The sequence below is a fragment of the Lonchura striata genome, chromosome W (assembly GCF_050655825.1).
Source record: "Lonchura striata isolate lonStrDom1 chromosome W, ASM5065582v1, whole genome shotgun sequence".
In the NCBI taxonomy this organism is placed as follows: Eukaryota; Metazoa; Chordata; class Aves; order Passeriformes; family Estrildidae; genus Lonchura; species Lonchura striata.
In genome coordinates, this window is record NC_140743.1 from 21,666,983 (window position 1) to 21,690,868 (window position 23,886).

The window sequence follows — 23,886 nt, forward strand, 5'->3', positions numbered from 1 at the left end:
TTCGACCTTACCTCGTCAGGGACACCAAGCTTTTAAAGCCTAGTAAGAGTCAGGCGAGGGGACTTGGGTGGAATTCGAGTGTAAGGCTCGGCAAGACTTTCGACCTTACCTCGGCAGCGAGACCAAGCTTCCTAAGCCTAGTAGGTCTCGGGCGAGGGGACATGGAAGGAGTTCGAGTGTAAGGCTCCGCAGGACGTTCGACCTTACCTCGGCAGGGAGTCCAACCTTCCTAAGCCTAGTAGGATTCAGGCGATGGGATTTGGCCGAAGTTCAAGTGTAAGGCTCGGTAGGACGTTCGACCTTACCTCGGCAGGGATACCAAGCTTCCTAAGCCTAGTAGGAGTCAGGCGAGGGGACTTGGCCTGAGTTAGAGTGTAAGGCACGGCAGGACGTTCGTCCTTTCCTCGGCAGGGAGACCAAGCTTCCTAAGCCTAGTAGGTGTCAGGCGATCAGACTTGGCCGGAGTTTTAGTGGAAGGCTCGGCAGGACGTTCGACTATACCTCGGCAGGGAGACCAAGCTTCCTAAGCCTAGTAGGAGTCAGGCGAGTGGACTTGGACAGAGTTCGAGTGTAAGGCTCCGCAGGACATTCGACCTTTCCTCGGCAGGGAGACCAAGCTTCCTAAGCCTAGTAGGTCTCGGGCAAGGGGACATAGAAGGAGTTCGAGTGTAGGGCTTAGCAGGACGTTCGACATTACCTCGGCAGGGAGACCAAGCTTCCTAAGCCTAGTAGGAGTCAGGCGAGGGGACTTTGGCAGAGTTCGAGTGTAAGGCTCGGTAGGACGTTCGACCTTACCTCGGCAGGAAGACCAAGCTTCCTAAGCCTAGTAGGAGTCAGGGGAGGGGACTTGGCCAGAGTTCGAGTATAAGGCTCAGCAGGACGTTCGACCTTACCTCGGCAGGGAGACCAAGCTTCCTAAGCCTTGTAGGTCTCGGGCGAGGGGACTTGGCCTGAGTTCGAATGTAAGGCTCGGCAGGACGTTCGTCCTTACCTCGGCAGGGAGACCAAGCTTCCTAAGCCTAGTAGGTCTCGGGCGAGGGGACATGGAAGGAGTTCGAGTGTAGGGCTTAGCAGGACGTTCGACATTACCTCGGCAGGGAGACCAAGCTTCCTAAGCCTAGTAGGAGTCAGGCGAGGGGACTTGGCCTGAGTTCGAGTGTAAGGCTCGGCAGGACGTTCGACCTTACCTCGGCAGGGAGTCCAATTTTCCTAAGCCTTATAGGATTCAGGCGATGGGATTTGGCCGAAGTTTGAGTGTAAGGCTCGGCAGGACGTTCGACCTTACCTCGGCAGGGAGACCAAGCTTCCTAAGCCTAGTAGGAGTCAGGCGAGGGGACTTGGCCAGAGTTCGAGTGTAAGGCTCGGTAGGACGTTCGACCTTACCTCGGCAGGGAGACCAAGCTTCCTAAGCCTAGTAGGAGTCAGGCGAGTGGACTTGGACAGAGTTCGAGTGTAAGGCTCGGCAGGACGTTCGACCTTACCTCGGCAGGGAGTCCAATCTTGCTAAGCCTTATAGGATTCAGGCGATGGGATTTGGCCGAAGTTTGAGTGTAAGGCTCGGCAGGACGTTCGACCTTACCTCGGCAGGGAGACCAAGCTTCCTAAGCCTAGTAGGAGTCAGGCGAGGGGACTTGGCCAGAGTTCGAGTGTAAGGCTCAGCAGGACGTTCGACCTTACCTCAGCAGGGAGACCAAGCTTCCTAAGCCTAGTAGGATTCAGGCGATGGGATTTGCCCGAAGTTCGAGTGTAAGTCTCGGCAGGACATTCGACCTTTCCTCGGCAGGGATGCCAAGCTTCCTAAGCCTAGTAGGTCTCGGGCGAGGGGACATGGAAGGAGTTCGAGTGTAGGGCTTAGCAGGACGTTCGACCTTACCTCGGCAGGGATACCAAGCTTCCTAAGCCTAGTAGGAGTCAGGCGAGGGGACTTGGCCAGAGTTCGAGTGTAAGGCTCGGTAGGACGTTCGACCTTACCTCGGCAGGGATACCAAGCTTCCTAAGCCTAGTAGGAGTCAGGCGAGGGGACTTGGCCAGAGTTCGAGTGTAAGGCTCAGTAGGACGTTCGACCTTACCTCGGCAGGGATACCAAGCTTCCTAAGCCTAGTAGGAGTCAGGCGAGGGGACTTGGCCAGAGTTCGAGTGTAAGGCTCAGCAGGACGTTCGACCTTACCTCGGCAGGGAGACCAAGGTTCCTAAGCCTAGTAGGAGTCAGGCGAGGGGACTTGGCCAGAGTTCGAGTGTAAGGCTCAGCAGGACGTTCGACCTTACCTCGGCAAGGAGACCAAGCTTCCTAAGCCTCGTGGGAGAGTCAGGCAAGGGGACTGGTTTGGAGTTCGAGAGTAAGGCTCAGCAGGACGTTCGACCTTACCTCGACAGGGAGACCAAGCTTCCAAAGCCCTGTAGGAGTCAAGCAAGGGGACTTGGCTGGAGTTCGAGTGTAAGGCTCAGCAGGACGTTCGACCTTACCTCGGCAGGGAGTCCAACCTTCCTAAGCCTAGTAGGATTCAGGCGATGGGATTTGGCCGAAGTTCAAGTGTAAGGCTCGGTAGGACGTTCGACCTTACCTCGGCAGGGATACCAAGCTTCCTATGCCTAGTAGGAGTCAGGCGAGGGGACTTGGCCTGAGTTCGAGTGTAAGGCACGGCAGGACGTTTGACTATGCTTCGGCCGGGAGACCAAGCTTCCTAAGCCTAGTAGGAGTCTGGCGAGGGTACTTGGCCGGAGTTCGAGTGAAAGGCTTGGCAGGACGTTCGTCCTTTCCTCGGCAGGGAAACCAAGCTTCCTAAGCCTAGTAGGTGTCAGGCGATCAGACTTGGCCGGAGTTTTAGTGGAAGGCTCGGCAGGACGTTCGACTATACCTCGGCAGGGAGACCAAGCTTCCTAAGCCTAGTAGGAGTCAGGCGAGTGGACTTGGACAGAGTTCGAGTGTAAGGCTCCGCAGGACGTTCGACCTTACCTCAGCAGGGAGACCAAGCTTCCTAAGCCTAGTAGGATTCAGGCGATGGGATTTGCCCGAAGTTCGAGTGTAAGTCTCGGCAGGACATTCGACCTTTCCTCGGCAGGGATGCCAAGCTTCCTAAGCCTAGTAGGTCTCGGGCGAGGGGACATGGAAGGAGTTCGAGTGTAAGGCTCAGCAGGACGTTCGACCTTACCTCGTCAGGGACACCAAGCTTTTAAAGCCTAGTAAGAGTCAGGCGAGGGGACTTGGGTGGAATTCGAGTGTAAGGCTCGGCAAGACTTTCGACCTTACCTCGGCAGCGAGACCAAGCTTCCTAAGCCTAGTAGGTCTCGGGCGAGGGGACATGGAAGGAGTTCGAGTGTAAGGCTCCGCAGGACGTTCGACCTTACCTCGGCAGGGAGTCCAACCTTCCTAAGCCTAGTAGGATTCAGGCGATGGGATTTGGCCGAAGTTCAAGTGTAAGGCTCGGTAGGACGTTCGACCTTACCTCGGCAGGGATACCAAGCTTCCTAAGCCTAGTAGGAGTCAGGCGAGGGGACTTGGCCTGAGTTCGAGTGTAAGGCACGGCAGGACGTTTGACTATGCTTCGGCCGGGAGACCAAGCTTCCTAAGCCTAGTAGGAGTCTGGCGAGGGTACTTGGCCGGAGTTCGAGTGAAAACCTTGGCAGGACGTTCGTCCTTTCCTCGGCAGGGAGACCAAGCTTCCTAAGCCTAGTAGGTGTCAGGCGATCAGACTTGGCCGGAGTTTTAGTGGAAGGCTCGGCAGGACGTTCGACTATACCTCGGCAGGGAGACCAAGCTTCCTAAGCCTAGTAGGAGTCAGGCGAGTGGACTTGGACAGAGTTCGAGTGTAAGGCTCCGCAGGACATTCGACCTTTCCTCGGCAGGGAGACCAAGCTTCCTAAGCCTAGTAGGTCTCGGGCGAGGGGACATAGAAGGAGTTCGAGTGTAGGGCTTAGCAGGACGTTCGACATTACCTCGGCAGGGAGACCAAGCTTCCTAAGCCTAGTAGGAGTCAGGCGAGGGGACTTTGCCAGAGTTCGAGTGTAAGGCTCGGTAGGACGTTCGACCTTACCTCGGCAGGAAGACCAAGCTTCCTAAGCCTAGTAGGAGTCAGGCGAGGGGACTTGGCTGGAGTTCGAGTGTAAGGCTCAGCAGGACGTTCGACCTTACCTCGGCAGGGAGACCAAGCTTCCTAAGCCTTGTAGGTCTCGGGCGAGGGGACTTGGCCTGAGTTCGAATGTAAGGCTCGGAAGGACGTTCGTCCTTACCTAGGCAGGGAGACCAAGCTTCCTAAGCCTAATAGGTCTCGGGCGAGGGGACATGGAAGGAGTTCGAGTGTAGGGCTTAGCAGGACGTTCGACATTACCTCGGCAGGGAGACCAAGCTTCCTAAGCCTTATAGGATTCAGGCGATGGGATTTGGCCGAAGTTTGAGTGTAAGGCTCGGCAGGACGTTCGACCTTACCTCGGCAGGGAGACCAAGCTTCCTAAGCCTAGTAGGAGTCAGGCGAGGGGACTTGGCCAGAGTTCGAGTGTAAGGCTCGGTAGGACGTTCGACCTTACCTCGGCAGGGAGACCAAGCTTCCTAAGCCTAGTAGGAGTCAGGCGAGTGGACATGGCCAGAGTTCGAGTGTAAGGCTCAGCAGGACGTTCGACCTTACCTCAGCAGGGAGACCAAGCTTCCTAAGCCTAGTAGGATTCAGGCGATGGGATTTGCCCGAAGTTCGAGTGTAAGTCTCGGCAGGATATTCGACCTTTCCTCGGCAGGGATGCCAAGCTTCCTAAGCCTAGTAGGTCTCGGGCGAGGGGACATGGAAGGAGTTCGAGTGTAGGGCTTAGCAGGACGTTCGACCTTACCTCAGCAGGGAGACCAAGCTTCCTAAGCCTAGTAGGATTCAGGCGATGGGATTTGCCCGAAGTTCGAGTGTAAGTCTCGGCAGGACATTCGACCTTTCCTCGGCAGGGATGCCAAGCTTCCTAAGCCTAGTAGGTCTCGGGCGAGGGGACATGGAAGGAGTTCGAGTGTAAGGCTCAGCAGGACGTTCGACCTTACCTCGGCAGGGCGACCAAGCTTCCAAAGCCTTGTAGGAGTCAAGCAAGGGGACTTGGCTGGAGTTCGAGTGTAAGGCTCAGCAGGACGTTCGACCTTACCTCGTCAGGGACACCAAGCTTTTAAAGCCTAGTAAGAGTCAGGCGAGGGGACTTGGGTGGAATTCGAGTGTAAGGCTCGGCAAGACTTTCGACCTTACCTCGGCAGCGAGACCAAGCTTCCTAAGCCTAGTAGGTCTCGGGCGAGGGGACATGGAAGGAGTTCGAGTGTAAGGCTCCGCAGGACGTTCGACCTTACCTCGGCAGGGAGTCCAACCTTCCTAAGCCTAGTAGGATTCAGGCGATGGGATTTGGCCGAAGTTCAAGTGTAAGGCTCGGTAGGACGTTCGACCTTACCTCGGCAGGGATACCAAGCTTCCTAAGCCTAGTAGGAGTCAGGCGAGGGGACTTGGCCTGAGTTCGAGTGTAAGGCACGGCAGGACGTTTGACTATGCTTCGGCCGGGAGACCAAGCTTCCTAAGCCTAGTAGGAGTCTGGCGAGGGTACTTGGCCGGAGTTCGAGTGAAAACCTTGGCAGGACGTTCGTCCTTTCCTCGGCAGGGAGACCAAGCTTCCTAAGCCTAGTAGGTGTCAGGCGATCAGACTTGGCCGGAGTTTTAGTGGAAGGCTCGGCAGGACGTTCGACTATACCTCGGCAGGGAGACCAAGCTTCCTAAGCCTAGTAGGAGTCAGGCGAGTGGACTTGGACAGAGTTCGAGTGTAAGGCTCCGCAGGACATTCGACCTTTCCTCGGCAGGGAGACCAAGCTTCCTAAGCCTAGTAGGTCTCGGGCGAGGGGACATAGAAGGAGTTCGAGTGTAGGGCTTAGCAGGACGTTCGACATTACCTCGGCAGGGAGACCAAGCTTCCTAAGCCTAGTAGGAGTCAGGCGAGGGGACTTTGCCAGAGTTCGAGTGTAAGGCTCGGTAGGACGTTCGACCTTACCTCGGCAGGAAGACCAAGCTTCCTAAGCCTAGTAGGAGTCAGGCGAGGGGACTTGGCTGGAGTTCGAGTGTAAGGCTCAGCAGGACGTTCGACCTTACCTCGGCAGGGAGACCAAGCTTCCTAAGCCTTGTAGGTCTCGGGCGAGGGGACTTGGCCTGAGTTCGAATGTAAGGCTCGGAAGGACGTTCGTCCTTACCTAGGCAGGGAGACCAAGCTTCCTAAGCCTAATAGGTCTCGGGCGAGGGGACATGGAAGGAGTTCGAGTGTAGGGCTTAGCAGGACGTTCGACATTACCTCGGCAGGGAGACCAAGCTTCCTAAGCCTTATAGGATTCAGGCGATGGGATTTGGCCGAAGTTTGAGTGTAAGGCTCGGCAGGACGTTCGACCTTACCTCGGCAGGGAGACCAAGCTTCCTAAGCCTAGTAGGAGTCAGGCGAGGGGACTTGGCCAGAGTTCGAGTGTAAGGCTCGGTAGGACGTTCGACCTTACCTCGGCAGGGAGACCAAGCTTCCTAAGCCTAGTAGGAGTCAGGCGAGTGGACATGGCCAGAGTTCGAGTGTAAGGCTCAGCAGGACGTTCGACCTTACCTCAGCAGGGAGACCAAGCTTCCTAAGCCTAGTAGGATTCAGGCGATGGGATTTGCCCGAAGTTCGAGTGTAAGTCTCGGCAGGATATTCGACCTTTCCTCGGCAGGGATGCCAAGCTTCCTAAGCCTAGTAGGTCTCGGGCGAGGGGACATGGAAGGAGTTCGAGTGTAGGGCTTAGCAGGACGTTCGACCTTACCTCAGCAGGGAGACCAAGCTTCCTAAGCCTAGTAGGATTCAGGCGATGGGATTTGCCCGAAGTTCGAGTGTAAGTCTCGGCAGGACATTCGACCTTTCCTCGGCAGGGATGCCAAGCTTCCTAAGCCTAGTAGGTCTCGGGCGAGGGGACATGGAAGGAGTTCGAGTGTAAGGCTCAGCAGGACGTTCGACCTTACCTCGGCAGGGCGACCAAGCTTCCAAAGCCTTGTAGGAGTCAAGCAAGGGGACTTGGCTGGAGTTCGAGTGTAAGGCTCAGCAGGACGTTCGACCTTACCTCGTCAGGGACACCAAGCTTTTAAAGCCTAGTAAGAGTCAGGCGAGGGGACTTGGGTGGAATTCGAGTGTAAGGCTCGGCAAGACTTTCGACCTTACCTCGGCAGCGAGACCAAGCTTCCTAAGCCTAGTAGGTCTCGGGCGAGGGGACATGGAAGGAGTTCGAGTGTAAGGCTCCGCAGGACGTTCGACCTTACCTCGGCAGGGAGTCCAACCTTCCTAAGCCTAGTAGGATTCAGGCGATGGGATTTGGCCGAAGTTCAAGTGTAAGGCTCGGTAGGACGTTCGACCTTACCTCGGCAGGGATACCAAGCTTCCTAAGCCTAGTAGGAGTCAGGCGAGGGGACTTGGCCTGAGTTCGAGTGTAAGGCACGGCAGGACGTTTGACTATGCTTCGGCCGGGAGACCAAGCTTCCTAAGCCTAGTAGGAGTCTGGCGAGGGTACTTGGCCGGAGTTCGAGTGAAAGGCTTGGCAGGACGTTCGTCCTTTCCTCGGCAGGGAGACCAAGCTTCCTAAGCCTAGTAGGTGTCAGGCGATCAGACTTGGCCGGAGTTTTAGTGGAAGGCTCGGCAGGACGTTCGACTATACCTCGGCAGGGAGACCAAGCTTCCTAAGCCTAGTAGGAGTCAGGCGAGTGGACTTGGACAGAGTTCGAGTGTAAGGCTCCGCAGGACATTCGACCTTTCCTCGGCAGGGAGACCAAGCTTCCTAAGCCTAGTAGGTCTCGGGCGAGGGGACATGGAAGGAGTTTGAGTGTAAGGCTCCGCAGGACGTTCGACCTTACCTCGTCAGGGAGACCAAGCTTCCTAAGCCTTGTAGGTCTCGGGCGAGGGGACTTGGCCTGAGTTCGAATGTAAGGCTCGGAAGGACGTTCGTCCTTACCTAGGCAGGGAGACCAAGCTTCCTAAGCCTAGTAGGAGTCAGGCGAGGGGACTTGGCCTGAGTTCGAGTGTAAGGCTCGGCAGGACGTTCGACCTTACCTCGGCAGGGAGTCCAATCTTGCTAAGCCTTATAGGATTCAGGCGATGGGATTTGGCCGAAGTTTGAGTGTAAGGCTCGGCAGGACGTTCGACCTTACCTCGGCAGGGAGACCAAGCTTCCTAAGCCTAGTAGGAGTCAGGCGAGGGGACTTGGCCAGAGTTCGAGTGTAAGGCTCAGCAGGACGTTCGACCTTACCTCAGCAGGGAGACCAAGCTTCCTAAGCCTAGTAGGATTCAGGCGATGGGATTTGCCCGAAGTTCGAGTGTAAGTCTCGGCAGGACATTCGACCTTTCCTCGGCAGGGATGCCAAGCTTCCTAAGCCTAGTAGGTCTCGGGCGAGGGGACATGGAAGGAGTTCGAGTGTAGGGCTTAGCAGGACGTTCGACCTTACCTCGGCAGGGATACCAAGCTTCCTAAGCCTAGTAGGAGTCAGGCGAGGGGACTTGGCCAGAGTTCGAGTGTAAGGCTCGGTAGGACGTTCGACCTTACCTCGGCAGGGATACCAAGCTTCCTAAGCCTAGTAGGAGTCAGGCGAGGGGACTTGGCCAGAGTTCGAGTGTAAGGCTCAGTAGGACGTTCGACCTTACCTCGGCAGGGATACCAAGCTTCCTAAGCCTAGTAGGAGTCAGGCGAGGGGACTTGGCCAGAGTTCGAGTGTAAGGCTCAGCAGGACGTTCGACCTTACCTCGGCAGGGAGACCAAGGTTCCTAAGCCTAGTAGGAGTCAGGCGAGGGGACTTGGCCAGAGTTCGAGTGTAAGGCTCAGCAGGACGTTCGACCTTACCTCGGCAAGGAGACCAAGCTTCCTAAGCCTCGTGGGAGAGTCAGGCAAGGGGACTGGTTTGGAGTTCGAGAGTAAGGCTCAGCAGGACGTTCGACCTTACCTCGACAGGGAGACCAAGCTTCCAAAGCCCTGTAGGAGTCAAGCAAGGGGACTTGGCTGGAGTTCGAGTGTAAGGCTCAGCAGGACGTTCGACCTTACCTCGGCAGGGAGTCCAACCTTCCTAAGCCTAGTAGGATTCAGGCGATGGGATTTGGCCGAAGTTCAAGTGTAAGGCTCGGTAGGACGTTCGACCTTACCTCGGCAGGGATACCAAGCTTCCTATGCCTAGTAGGAGTCAGGCGAGGGGACTTGGCCTGAGTTCGAGTGTAAGGCACGGCAGGACGTTTGACTATGCTTCGGCCGGGAGACCAAGCTTCCTAAGCCTAGTAGGAGTCTGGCGAGGGTACTTGGCCGGAGTTCGAGTGAAAGGCTTGGCAGGACGTTCGTCCTTTCCTCGGCAGGGAAACCAAGCTTCCTAAGCCTAGTAGGTGTCAGGCGATCAGACTTGGCCGGAGTTTTAGTGGAAGGCTCGGCAGGACGTTCGACTATACCTCGGCAGGGAGACCAAGCTTCCTAAGCCTAGTAGGAGTCAGGCGAGTGGACTTGGACAGAGTTCGAGTGTAAGGCTCCGCAGGACGTTCGACCTTACCTCAGCAGGGAGACCAAGCTTCCTAAGCCTAGTAGGATTCAGGCGATGGGATTTGCCCGAAGTTCGAGTGTAAGTCTCGGCAGGACATTCGACCTTTCCTCGGCAGGGATGCCAAGCTTCCTAAGCCTAGTAGGTCTCGGGCGAGGGGACATGGAAGGAGTTCGAGTGTAAGGCTCAGCAGGACGTTCGACCTTACCTCGTCAGGGACACCAAGCTTTTAAAGCCTAGTAAGAGTCAGGCGAGGGGACTTGGGTGGAATTCGAGTGTAAGGCTCGGCAAGACTTTCGACCTTACCTCGGCAGCGAGACCAAGCTTCCTAAGCCTAGTAGGTCTCGGGCGAGGGGACATGGAAGGAGTTCGAGTGTAAGGCTCCGCAGGACGTTCGACCTTACCTCGGCAGGGAGTCCAACCTTCCTAAGCCTAGTAGGATTCAGGCGATGGGATTTGGCCGAAGTTCAAGTGTAAGGCTCGGTAGGACGTTCGACCTTACCTCGGCAGGGATACCAAGCTTCCTAAGCCTAGTAGGAGTCAGGCGAGGGGACTTGGCCTGAGTTCGAGTGTAAGGCACGGCAGGACGTTTGACTATGCTTCGGCCGGGAGACCAAGCTTCCTAAGCCTAGTAGGAGTCTGGCGAGGGTACTTGGCCGGAGTTCGAGTGAAAACCTTGGCAGGACGTTCGTCCTTTCCTCGGCAGGGAGACCAAGCTTCCTAAGCCTAGTAGGTGTCAGGCGATCAGACTTGGCCGGAGTTTTAGTGGAAGGCTCGGCAGGACGTTCGACTATACCTCGGCAGGGAGACCAAGCTTCCTAAGCCTAGTAGGAGTCAGGCGAGTGGACTTGGACAGAGTTCGAGTGTAAGGCTCCGCAGGACATTCGACCTTTCCTCGGCAGGGAGACCAAGCTTCCTAAGCCTAGTAGGTCTCGGGCGAGGGGACATAGAAGGAGTTCGAGTGTAGGGCTTAGCAGGACGTTCGACATTACCTCGGCAGGGAGACCAAGCTTCCTAAGCCTAGTAGGAGTCAGGCGAGGGGACTTTGCCAGAGTTCGAGTGTAAGGCTCGGTAGGACGTTCGACCTTACCTCGGCAGGAAGACCAAGCTTCCTAAGCCTAGTAGGAGTCAGGCGAGGGGACTTGGCTGGAGTTCGAGTGTAAGGCTCAGCAGGACGTTCGACCTTACCTCGGCAGGGAGACCAAGCTTCCTAAGCCTTGTAGGTCTCGGGCGAGGGGACTTGGCCTGAGTTCGAATGTAAGGCTCGGAAGGACGTTCGTCCTTACCTAGGCAGGGAGACCAAGCTTCCTAAGCCTAATAGGTCTCGGGCGAGGGGACATGGAAGGAGTTCGAGTGTAGGGCTTAGCAGGACGTTCGACATTACCTCGGCAGGGAGACCAAGCTTCCTAAGCCTTATAGGATTCAGGCGATGGGATTTGGCCGAAGTTTGAGTGTAAGGCTCGGCAGGACGTTCGACCTTACCTCGGCAGGGAGACCAAGCTTCCTAAGCCTAGTAGGAGTCAGGCGAGGGGACTTGGCCAGAGTTCGAGTGTAAGGCTCGGTAGGACGTTCGACCTTACCTCGGCAGGGAGACCAAGCTTCCTAAGCCTAGTAGGAGTCAGGCGAGTGGACATGGCCAGAGTTCGAGTGTAAGGCTCAGCAGGACGTTCGACCTTACCTCAGCAGGGAGACCAAGCTTCCTAAGCCTAGTAGGATTCAGGCGATGGGATTTGCCCGAAGTTCGAGTGTAAGTCTCGGCAGGATATTCGACCTTTCCTCGGCAGGGATGCCAAGCTTCCTAAGCCTAGTAGGTCTCGGGCGAGGGGACATGGAAGGAGTTCGAGTGTAGGGCTTAGCAGGACGTTCGACCTTACCTCAGCAGGGAGACCAAGCTTCCTAAGCCTAGTAGGATTCAGGCGATGGGATTTGCCCGAAGTTCGAGTGTAAGTCTCGGCAGGACATTCGACCTTTCCTCGGCAGGGATGCCAAGCTTCCTAAGCCTAGTAGGTCTCGGGCGAGGGGACATGGAAGGAGTTCGAGTGTAAGGCTCAGCAGGACGTTCGACCTTACCTCGGCAGGGCGACCAAGCTTCCAAAGCCTTGTAGGAGTCAAGCAAGGGGACTTGGCTGGAGTTCGAGTGTAAGGCTCAGCAGGACGTTCGACCTTACCTCGTCAGGGACACCAAGCTTTTAAAGCCTAGTAAGAGTCAGGCGAGGGGACTTGGGTGGAATTCGAGTGTAAGGCTCGGCAAGACTTTCGACCTTACCTCGGCAGCGAGACCAAGCTTCCTAAGCCTAGTAGGTCTCGGGCGAGGGGACATGGAAGGAGTTCGAGTGTAAGGCTCCGCAGGACGTTCGACCTTACCTCGGCAGGGAGTCCAACCTTCCTAAGCCTAGTAGGATTCAGGCGATGGGATTTGGCCGAAGTTCAAGTGTAAGGCTCGGTAGGACGTTCGACCTTACCTCGGCAGGGATACCAAGCTTCCTAAGCCTAGTAGGAGTCAGGCGAGGGGACTTGGCCTGAGTTCGAGTGTAAGGCACGGCAGGACGTTTGACTATGCTTCGGCCGGGAGACCAAGCTTCCTAAGCCTAGTAGGAGTCTGGCGAGGGTACTTGGCCGGAGTTCGAGTGAAAGGCTTGGCAGGACGTTCGTCCTTTCCTCGGCAGGGAGACCAAGCTTCCTAAGCCTAGTAGGTGTCAGGCGATCAGACTTGGCCGGAGTTTTAGTGGAAGGCTCGGCAGGACGTTCGACTATACCTCGGCAGGGAGACCAAGCTTCCTAAGCCTAGTAGGAGTCAGGCGAGTGGACTTGGACAGAGTTCGAGTGTAAGGCTCCGCAGGACATTCGACCTTTCCTCGGCAGGGAGACCAAGCTTCCTAAGCCTAGTAGGTCTCGGGCGAGGGGACATGGAAGGAGTTTGAGTGTAAGGCTCCGCAGGACGTTCGACCTTACCTCGTCAGGGAGACCAAGCTTCCTAAGCCTTGTAGGTCTCGGGCGAGGGGACTTGGCCTGAGTTCGAATGTAAGGCTCGGAAGGACGTTCGTCCTTACCTAGGCAGGGAGACCAAGCTTCCTAAGCCTAGTAGGTCTCGGGCGAGGGGACATGGAAGGAGTTCGAGTGTAGGGCTTAGCAGGACGTTCGACATTACCTCGGCAGGGAGACCAAGCTTCCTAAGCCTTATAGGATTCAGGCGATGGGATTTGGCCGAAGTTTGAGTGTAAGGCTCGGCAGGACGTTCGACCTTACCTCGGCAGGGAGACCAAGCTTCCTAAGCCTAGTAGGAGTCAGGCGAGGGGACTTGGCCAGAGTTCGAGTGTAAGGCTCGGTAGGACGTTCGACCTTACCTCGGCAGGGAGACCAAGCTTCCTAAGCCTAGTAGGAGTCAGGCGAGTGGACATGGCCAGAGTTCGAGTGTAAGGCTCAGCAGGACGTTCGACCTTACCTCAGCAGGGAGACCAAGCTTCCTAAGCCTAGTAGGATTCAGGCGATGGGATTTGCCCGAAGTTCGAGTGTAAGTCTCGGCAGGATATTCGACCTTTCCTCGGCAGGGATGCCAAGCTTCCTAAGCCTAGTAGGTCTCGGGCGAGGGGACATGGAAGGAGTTCGAGTGTAGGGCTTAGCAGGACGTTCGACCTTACCTCAGCAGGGAGACCAAGCTTCCTAAGCCTAGTAGGATTCAGGCGATGGGATTTGCCCGAAGTTCGAGTGTAAGTCTCGGCAGGACATTCGACCTTTCCTCGGCAGGGATGCCAAGCTTCCTAAGCCTAGTAGGTCTCGGGCGAGGGGACATGGAAGGAGTTCGAGTGTAAGGCTCAGCAGGACGTTCGACCTTACCTCGGCAGGGCGACCAAGCTTCCAAAGCCTTGTAGGAGTCAAGCAAGGGGACTTGGCTGGAGTTCGAGTGTAAGGCTCAGCAGGACGTTCGACCTTACCTCGTCAGGGACACCAAGCTTTTAAAGCCTAGTAAGAGTCAGGCGAGGGGACTTGGGTGGAATTCGAGTGTAAGGCTCGGCAAGACTTTCGACCTTACCTCGGCAGCGAGACCAAGCTTCCTAAGCCTAGTAGGTCTCGGGCGAGGGGACATGGAAGGAGTTCGAGTGTAAGGCTCCGCAGGACGTTCGACCTTACCTCGGCAGGGAGTCCAACCTTCCTAAGCCTAGTAGGATTCAGGCGATGGGATTTGGCCGAAGTTCAAGTGTAAGGCTCGGTAGGACGTTCGACCTTACCTCGGCAGGGATACCAAGCTTCCTAAGCCTAGTAGGAGTCAGGCGAGGGGACTTGGCCTGAGTTAGAGTGTAAGGCACGGCAGGACGTTCGTCCTTTCCTCGGCAGGGAGACCAAGCTTCCTAAGCCTAGTAGGTGTCAGGCGATCAGACTTGGCCGGAGTTTTAGTGGAAGGCTCGGCAGGACGTTCGACTATACCTCGGCAGGGAGACCAAGCTTCCTAAGCCTAGTAGGAGTCAGGCGAGTGGACTTGGACAGAGTTCGAGTGTAAGGCTCCGCAGGACATTCGACCTTTCCTCGGCAGGGAGACCAAGCTTCCTAAGCCTAGTAGGTCTCGGGCAAGGGGACATAGAAGGAGTTCGAGTGTAGGGCTTAGCAGGACGTTCGACATTACCTCGGCAGGGAGACCAAGCTTCCTAAGCCTAGTAGGAGTCAGGCGAGGGGACTTTGGCAGAGTTCGAGTGTAAGGCTCGGTAGGACGTTCGACCTTACCTCGGCAGGGAGACCAAGCTTCCTAAGCCTTGTAGGTCTCGGGCGAGGGGACTTGGCCTGAGTTCGAATGTAAGGCTCGGCAGGACGTTCGTCCTTACCTCGGCAGGGAGACCAAGCTTCCTAAGCCTAGTAGGTCTCGGGCGAGGGGACATGGAAGGAGTTCGAGTGTAGGGCTTAGCAGGACGTTCGACATTACCTCGGCAGGGAGACCAAGCTTCCTAAGCCTAGTAGGAGTCAGGCGAGGGGACTTGGCCTGAGTTCGAGTGTAAGGCTCGGCAGGACGTTCGACCTTACCTCGGCAGGGAGTCCAATTTTCCTAAGCCTTATAGGATTCAGGCGATGGGATTTGGCCGAAGTTTGAGTGTAAGGCTCGGCAGGACGTTCGACCTTACCTCGGCAGGGAGACCAAGCTTCCTAAGCCTAGTAGGAGTCAGGCGAGGGGACTTGGCCAGAGTTCGAGTGTAAGGCTCGGTAGGACGTTCGACCTTACCTCGGCAGGGAGACCAAGCTTCCTAAGCCTAGTAGGAGTCAGGCGAGTGGACTTGGACAGAGTTCGAGTGTAAGGCTCAGCAGGACGTTCGACCTTACCTCAGCAGGGAGACCAAGCTTCCTAAGCCTAGTAGGATTCAGGCGATGGGATATGCCCGAAGTTCGAGTGTAAGTCTCGGCAGGACATTCGACCTTTCCTCGGCAGGGATGCCAAGCTTCCTAAGCCTAGTAGGTCTCGGGCGAGGGGACATGGAAGGAGTTCGAGTGTAGGGCTTAGCAGGACGTTCGACCTTACCTCGGCAGGGATACCAAGCTTCCTAAGCCTAGTAGGAGTCAGGCGAGGGGACTTGGCCAGAGTTCGAGTGTAAGGCTCGGTAGGACGTTCGACCTTACCTCGGCAGGGATACCAAGCTTCCTAAGCCTAGTAGGAGTCAGGCGAGGGGACTTGGCCAGAGTTCGACTGTAAGGCTCAGTAGGACGTTCGACCTTACCTCGGCAGGGATACCAAGCTTCCTAAGCCTAGTAGGAGTCAGGCGAGGGGACTTGGCCAGAGTTCGAGTGTAAGGCTCAGCAGGACGTTCGACCTTACCTCGGCAGGGAGACCAAGGTTCCTAAGCCTAGTAGGAGTCAGGCGAGGGGACTTGGCCAGAGTTCGAGTGTAAGGCTCAGCAGGACGTTCGACCTTACCTAGGCAAGGAGACCAAGCTTCCTAAGCCTCGTGGGAGAGTCAGGCAAGGGGACTTGTTTGGAGTTCGAGAGTAAGGCTCAGCAGGACGTTCGACCTTACCTCGGCAGGGAGTCCAACCTTCCTAAGCCTAGTAGGATTCAGGCGATGGGATTTGGCCGAAGTTCAAGTGTAAGGCTCGGTAGGACGTTCGACCTTACCTCGGCAGGGATACCAAGCCTCCTATGCCTAGTAGGATTCAGGCGAGGGGACTTGGCCTGAGTTCGAGTGTAAGGCACGGCAGGACGTTTGACTATGCTTCGGCCGGGAGACCAAGCTTCCTAAGCCTAGTAGGAGTCTGGCGAGGGTACTTGGCCGGAGTTCGAGTGAAAGGCTTGGCAGGACGTTCGTCCTTTCCTCGGCAGGGAGACCAAGCTTCCTAAGCCTAGTAGGTGTCAGGCGATCAGACTTGGCCGGAGTTTTAGTGGAAGGCTCGGCAGGACGTTCGACTATACCTCGGCAGGGAGACCAAGCTTCCTAAGCCTAGTAGGAGTCAGGCGAGTGGACTTGGACAGAGTTCGAGTGTAAGGCTCCGCAGGACGTTCGACCTTACCTCAGCAGGGAGACAAAGCTTCCTAAGCCTAGTAGGATTCAGGCGATGGGATTTGCCCGAAGTTCGAGTGTAAGTCTCGGCAGGACATTCGACCTTTCCTCGGCAGGGATGCCAAGCTTCCTAAGCCTAGTAGGTCTCGGGCGAGGGGACATGGAAGGAGTTCGAGTGTAAGGCTCAGCAGGACGTTCGACCTTACCTCGGCAGGGCGACCAAGCTTCCAAAGCCTTGTAGGAGTCAAGCAAGGGGACTTGGCTGGAGTTCGAGTGTAAGGCTCAGCAGGACGTTCGACCTTACCTCGTCAGGGACACCAAGCTTTTAAAGCCTAGTAAGAGTCAGGCGAGGGGACTTGGGTGGAATTCGAGTGTAAGGCTCGGCAAGACTTTCGACCTTACCTCGGCAGCGAGACCAAGCTTCCTAAGCCTAGTAGGTCTCGGGCGAGGGGACATGGAAGGAGTTCGAGTGTAAGGCTCCGCAGGACGTTCGACCTTACCTCGGCAGGGAGTCCAACCTTCCTAAGCCTAGTAGGATTCAGGCGATGGGATTTGGCCGAAGTTCAAGTGTAAGGCTCGGTAGGACGTTCGACCTTACCTCGGCAGGGATACCAAGCTTCCTAAGCCTAGTAGGAGTCAGGCGAGGGGACTTGGCCTGAGTTCGAGTGTAAGGCACGGCAGGACGTTTGACTATGCTTCGGCCGGGAGACCAAGCTTCCTAAGCCTAGTAGGAGTCTGGCGAGGGTACTTGGCCGCAGTTCGAGTGAAAGGCTTGGCAGGACGTTCGTCCTTTCCTCGGCAGGGAGACCAAGCTTCCTAAGCCTAGTAGGTGTCAGGCGATCAGACTTGGCCAGAGTTTTAGTGGAAGGCTCGGCAGGACTTTCGACTATACCTCGGCAGGGAGACCAAGCTTCCTAAGCCTAGTAGGAGTCAGGCGAGTGGACTTGGACAGAGTTCGAGTGTAAGGCTCCGCAGGACATTCGACCTTTCCTCGGCAGGGAGACCAAGCTTCCTAAGCCTAGTAGGTCTCGGGCGAGGGGACATGGAAGGAGTTCGAGTGTAGGGCTTAGCAGGACGTTCGACATTACCTCGGCAGGGAGACCAAGCTTCCTAAGCCTAGTAGGAGTCAGGCGAGGGGACTTTGCCAGAGTTCGATTGTAAGGCTCGGTAGGACGTTCGACCTTACCTCGGCAGGAAGACCAAGCTTCCTAAGCCTAGTAGGAGTCAGGCGAGGGGACTTGGCCAGAGTTCGAGTGTAAGGCTCAGCAGGACGTTCGACCTTACCTCGGCAGGGAGACCAAGCTTCCTAAGCCTAGTAGGAGTCAGGCGAGGGGACTTGGCCAGAGTTCGAGTATAAGGCTCAGCAGGACGTTCGTCCTTACCTCGACAGGGAGACCAAGCTTCCTAAGCCTAGTAGGTGTCAGGCGATCGGACTTGGCCGGAGTTTGAGTGTAAGGCACGGCAGGACGTTTGACTATGCTTCGGCAGGGAGACCAAGCTTCCTAAGCCTAGTAGGAGTCTGGCGAGGGTACTTGGCCGGAGTTCGAGTGAAAGGCTCGGCAGGACGTTGGTCCTTTCCTCGGCAGGGAGACCAAGCTTCCTAAGCCTAGTAGGAGTCAGGCGAGTGGACTTGGACAGAGTTCGAGTGTAAGGCTCGGCAGGACGTTCGACCTTACCTCGGCAGGGAGACCAAGCTTCCTAAGCCTAGTAGGTCTCGGGCGAGGGGACATGGAAGGAGTTCGAGTGTTGGGCTTAGCAGGACGTTCGACCTTACCTCGGCAGGGAGACCAAGCTTCCTAAGCCTAGTAGGAGTCAGGCGAGGGGACTTGGCTAGAGTTCGAGTGTAAGGCTCAGCAGGACGTTCGACCTTACCTCGGCAGGGAGACCAAGCTTCCTAAGCCTAGTAGGAGTCAGGCGAGTGGACTGGGACAGAGTTCGAGTGTAAGGCTCGGCAGGACGTTCGACCTTACCTCGGCAGGGAGACCAAGCTTCCTAAGCCTTGTAGGTCTCGGGCGAGGGGACTTGGCCTGAGTTCGAGTGTAAGGCTCGGCTGGACGTTCGACCTTACCTAGGCAGGGAGTCCAATCTTCCTAAGCCTAGTAGGATTCAGGCGATGGGATTTGGCCGAAGTTTGAGTGTAAGGCTCGGCAGGACGTTCGACCTTACCTCGGCAGGGAGACCAAGCTTCCTAAGCCTAGTAGGAGTCAGGCGAAGGGACTTGGCCAGAGTTCGAGTGTAAGGCTCGGTAGGACGTTCGACCTTACCTCGGCAGGGAGACCAAGCTTCCTAAGCCTAGTAGGAGTCAGGCGAGTGGACATGGCCAGAGTTCGAGTGTAAGACTCAGCAGGACGTTCGACCTTACCTCAGCAGGGAGACCAAGCTTCCTAAGCCTAGTAGGATTCAGGCGATGGGATTTGCCCGAAGTTCGAGTGTAAGTCTCGGGAGGACATTCGACCTTTCCTCGGCAGGGATGCCAAGCTTCCTAAGCCTAGTAGGTCTCGGGCGAGGGGACATGGAAGGAGTTCGAGTGTAGGGCTTAGCAGGACGTTCGACCTTACCTCGGCAGGGATACCAAGCTTCCTAAGCCTAGTAGGAGTCAGGCGAGGGGACTTGGCCAGAGTTCGAGTGTAAGGCTCAGTAGGACGTTCGACCTTACCTCGGCAGGGATACCAAGCTTCCTAAGCCTAGTAGGAGTCAGGCGAGGGGACTTGGCCAGAGTTCGAGTGTAAGGCTCAGCAGGACGTTCGACCTTACCTCGGCAGGGAGACCAAGGTTCCTAAGCCTAGTAGGAGTCAGGCGAGGGGACTTGGCCAGAGTTCGAGTGTAAGGCTCAGCAGGACGTTCGACCTTACCTCGGCAAGGAGACCAAGCTTCCTAAGCCTCGTGGGAGAGTCAGGCAAGGGGACTGGTTTGGAGTTCGAGAGTAAGGCTCAGCAGGACGTTCGACCTTACCTCGACAGGGAGACCAAGCTTCCAAAGCCCTGTAGGAGTCAAGCAAGGGGACTTGGCTGGAGTTCGAGTGTAAGGCTCAGCAGGACGTTCGACCTTACCTCGTCAGGGACACCAAGCTTTTAAAGCCTAGTAAGAGTCAGGCGAGGGGATTTGGCCGAAGTTCAAGTGTAAGGCTCGGTAGGACGTTCGACCTTACCTCGGCAGGGATACCAAGCTTCCTATGCCTAGTAGGAGTCAGGCGAGGGGACTTGGCCTGAGTTCGAGTGTAAGGCACGGCAGGACGTTTGACTATGCTTCGGCCGGGAGACCAAGCTTCCTAAGCCTAGTAGGAGTCTGGCGAGGGTACTTGGCCGGAGTTCGAGTGTAAGGCTCAGCAGGACGTTCGACCTTACCTCGGCAGGGAGACCAAGCTTCCTAAGCCTAGTAGGAGTCAGGCGAGGGGACTTGGCCAGAGTTCGAGTATAAGGCTCAGCAGGACGTTCGTCCTTACCTCGACAGGGAGACCAAGCTTCCTAAGCCTAGTAGGTGTCAGGCGATCGGACTTGGCCGGAGTTTGAGTGTAAGGCACGGCAGGACGTTTGACTATGTTTCGGCAGGGAGACCAAGCTTCCTAAGCCTAGTAGGAGTCAGGCGAGGGGTCTTGGCTAGAGTTCGAGTGTAAGGCTCAGCAGGACGTTCGACCGTACCTCGGCAGGGAGACCAAGCTTCCTAAGCCTAGTAGGAGTCAGGCGAGTGGACTTGGACAGAGTTCGAGTGTAAGGCTCGGCAGGACGTTCGACCTTACCTCGGCAGGGAGACCAAGCTTCCTAAGCCTAGTAGGTCTCGGGCGAGGGGACATGGAAGGAGTTCGAGTGTTGGGCTTAGCAGGACGTTCGACCTTACCTCGGCAGGGATACCAAGCTTCCTAAGCCTAGCAGGAGTCAGGCGAGGGGACTTGGCCGAAGTTCGAGTGTAAGGCTCGGCAGGACGTTCGACCTTACCTCGGCAGGGAGTCCAATCTTCCTAAGCCTTATAGGATTCAGGCGAGGGGACTTGGCCGAAGTTCGAGTGTAAGGCTCGGCAGGACGTTCGACCTTACCTCGGCAGGGAGACCAAGCTTCCTAAGCCTTGTAGGTCTCGGGCGAGGGGACTTGGCCTGAGTTCGAGTGTAAGGCTCGGCAGGACGTTCGACTTTACCTCGGCAGGGAGTCCAATCTTCCTAAGCCTTATAGGATTCAGGCGATGGGATTTGGCCGAAGTTTGAGTGTAAGGCTCGGCAGGACGTTCGACCTTACCTCGGCAGGGAGACCAAGCTTCCTAAGCCTAGTAGGAGTCAGGCGAAGGGACTTGGCCAGAGTTCGAGTGTAAGGCTCGGTAGGACGTTCGACCTTACCTCGGCAGGGAGACCAAGCTTCCTAAGCCTAGTAGGAGTCAGGCGAGTGGACATGGCCAGAGTTCGAGTGTAAGCCTCAGCAGGACGTTCGACCTTACCTCAGCAGGGAGACCAAGCTTCCTAAGCCTAGTAGGATTCAGGCGATGGGATTTGCCCGAAGTTCGAGTGTAAGTCTCAAGAGGACATTCGACCTTTCCTCGGCAGGGATGCCAAGCTTCCTAAGCCTAGTAGGTCTCGGGCGAGGGGACATGGAAGGAGTTCGAGTGTAGGGCTTAGCAGGACGTTCGACCTTACCTCGGCAGGGATACCAAGCTTCCTAAGCCTAGTAGGAGTCAGGCGAGGGGACTTGGCCAGAGTTCGAGTGTAAGGCTCAGTAGGACGTTCGACCTTACCTCGGCAGGGATACCAAGCTTCCTAAGCCTAGTAGGAGTCAGGCGAGGGGACTTGGCCAGAGTTCGAGTGTAAGGCTCAGCAGGACGTTCGACCTTACCTCGGCAGGGAGACCAAGGTTCCTAAGCCTAGTAGGAGTCAGGCGAGGGGACTTGGCCAGAGTTCGAGTGTAAGGCTCAGCAGGACGTTCGACCTTACCTCGGCAAGGAGACCAAGCTTCCTAAGCCTCGTGGGAGAGTCAGGCAAGGGGACTGGTTTGGAGTTCGAGAGTAAGGCTCAGCAGGACGTTCGACCTTACCTCGACAGGGAGACCAAGCTTCCAAAGCCCTGTAGGAGTCAAGCAAGGGGACTTGGCTGGAGTTCGAGTGTAAGGCTCAGCAGGACGTTCGACCTTACCTCGTCAGGGACACCAAGCTTTTAAAGCCTAGTAAGAGTCAGGTGAGGGGATTTGGCCGAAGTTCAAGTGTAAGGCTCGGTAGGACGTTCGACCTTACCTCGGCAGGGATACCAAGCTTCCTATGCCTAGTAGGAGTCAGGCGAGGGGACTTGGCCTGAGTTCGAGTGTAAGGCACGGCAGGACGTTTGACTATGCTTCGGCCGGGAGACCAAGCTTCCTAAGCCTAGTAGGTCTCGGGCGAGGGGACATGGAAGGAGTTCGAGTGTAAGGCTCAGCAGGACGTTCGACCTTACCTCGGCAGGGAGTCCAACCTTCCTAAACCTAGTAGGATTCAGGCGATGGGATTTGGCCGAAGTTCGAGTGTAAGGCTCGACAGGACGTTCGACCTTACCTCGGCAGGGAGACCAAGCTTCCTAAGCCTAGTAGGTCTCGGGCGAGGGGACTCGGCCTGAGTTCGAATGTAAGGCTCGGCAGGATGTTCGTCCTTACCTCGGCAGGGAGACCAAGCTTCCTAAGCCTAGCAGGTGTCAGGCGATCGGACTTGGCCGGAGTTTGAGTGTAAGGCACGGCAGGACGTTTGACTATGCTTCGGCAGGGAGACCAAGCTTCCTAAGCCTAGTAAGAGTCTGGCGAGGGTACTTGGCCGGAGTTCGAGTGAAAGGCTCGGCAGGACGTTCGTCCTTTCCTCGGCAGGGAGACCAAGCTTCCTAAGCCTAGTAGGTGTCAGGCGATCGGACTTGGCCGGAGTTTGAGTGGAAGGCTCGGCAGGACGTTCGACTATACCTCGGCAGGGAGACCAAGCTTCCTAAGCCTAGTAGGAGTCAGGCGAGTGGACTTGGACAGAGTTCGAGTGTAAGGTTCCGCAGGACATTCGACCTTTCCTCGGCAGGGAGACCAAGCTTCCTAAGCCTAGTAGGTCTCGGGCGAGGAGACATGGAAGGAGTTCGAGTGTAGGGCTCAGCAGGACGTTCGACCTTACCTCGGCAGGGAGACCAAGCTTCCTAAGCCTAGTAGGAGTCAGGCGAGGGGACTTGGCCAGAGTTCGAGTGTAAGGCTCAGCAGGACGTTCGACCTTACCTCGTCAGGGACACCAAGCTTTTAAAGCCTAGTAAGAGTCAGGCGAGGGGACTTCGGTGGAATTCGAGTGTAAGGCTCGGCAGGACTTTCGACCTTACCTCGGCAGGGAGACCAAGCTTCCTAAGCCTAGTAGGTCTCGGGCAAGGGGACATGGAAGGAGTTTGAGTGTAAGGCTCCGCAGGACGTTCGACCTTACCTCGGCAGGGAGTCCAACCTTCCTAAACCTAGTAGGATTCAGGCGATGGGATTTGGCCGAAGTTCGAGTGTAAGGCTCGGCAGGACGTTCGACCTTACCTCGGCAGGGAGACCAAGCTTCCTAAGCCTAGTAGGTCTCGGGCGAGGGGACTTGGCCTGAGTTCGAATGTAAAGCTCGGCAGGACGTTCGTGCTTACCTCGGCAGGGAGACCAAGCTTCCTAAGCCTAGTAGGAGTCAGGCGAGTGGACTTGGACAGAGTTCGAGTGTAAGGCTCGGCAGGACGTTCAACCTTTCCTCGGCAGGGAGACCAAGCTTCCTAAGACTAGTAGGTCTCGGGCGAGGGGACATGGAAAGAGTTCGAGTGTTGGGCTTAGCAGGACGTTCGACCTTACCTCGGCAGGGAGACCAAGCTTCCTAAGCCTAGTAGGAGTCAGGCGAGGGGACTTGGCCAGAGTTCGAGTGTAAGGCTCGGTAGGACATTCGACCTTACTTCGGCAGGGAGACCAAGCTTCCTAAGCCTAGTAGGAGTCAGGCGAGGGGACATGGCCAGAATCGAGTGTAAGGCTCAGCAGGACGTTCGACCTTACCTCGGCAGGGAGACCAAGCTTCCTAAGCCTAGTAGGAGTCAGGCGAGGGGACTTGGCCAGAGTTCGAGTGTAAGGCTCGGTAGGACATTCGACCTTACCTCGGCAGGGAGACCAAGCTTCCTAAGCCTAGTAGGAGTCAGGCGAGGGGACTTGGCCAGAGTTCGAGTGTAAGGCTCAGCAGGACATTCGACCTTACCTCGGCAGGGAGACCAAGCTTCCTAAGCCTTGTAGGAGTCAAGCAAGGGGACTTGGCTGGAGTTCGAGTGTAAGGCTCAGCAGGACGTTCGACCTTACCTCGTCAGGGACACCAAGCTTTTAAAGCCTAGTAAGAGTCAGGCGAGGGGACTTGGGTGGAATTCGAGTGTAAGGCTCGGCAGGACATTCGACCTTACCTCGGCAGGGAGACCAAGCTTCCTAAGCCTAGTAGGAGTCAGGCGAGGGGTCTTGGCTAAAGTTCGAGTGTAAGGCTCAGCAGGACGTTCGACCTTACCTCGGCAGGGAGACCAAGCTTCCTAAGCCTAGTAGGAGTCAGGCGAGGGGACTTGGCCAGAGTTCGAGTGTAAGGCTCGGTAGGACGTTCGACCTTACCTCGGCAGGGAGACCAAGCTTCCTAAGCCTAGTAGGAGTCAGGCGAGGGGACTTGGCCAGAGTTCGAGTGTAAGGCTCAGCAGGACGTTCGACCTTACCTCGGCAGGGAGACCAAGCTTCCTAAGCCTAGTAGGAGTCAGGCGAGGGGACTTGGCCAGAGTTCGAGTGTAAGGCTCAGCAGGACGTTCGACCTTACCTCGGCAGGGAGACCAAGCTTCCGAAGCCTAGTAGGAGTCAGGCGAGGGGACTTGGCCAGAGTTCGAGTGTAAGGCTCAGCAGGATGTTCGACCTTACCTCGTCAGGGACACCAAGCTTTTAAAGCCTAGTAAGAGTCAGGCGAGGGGAC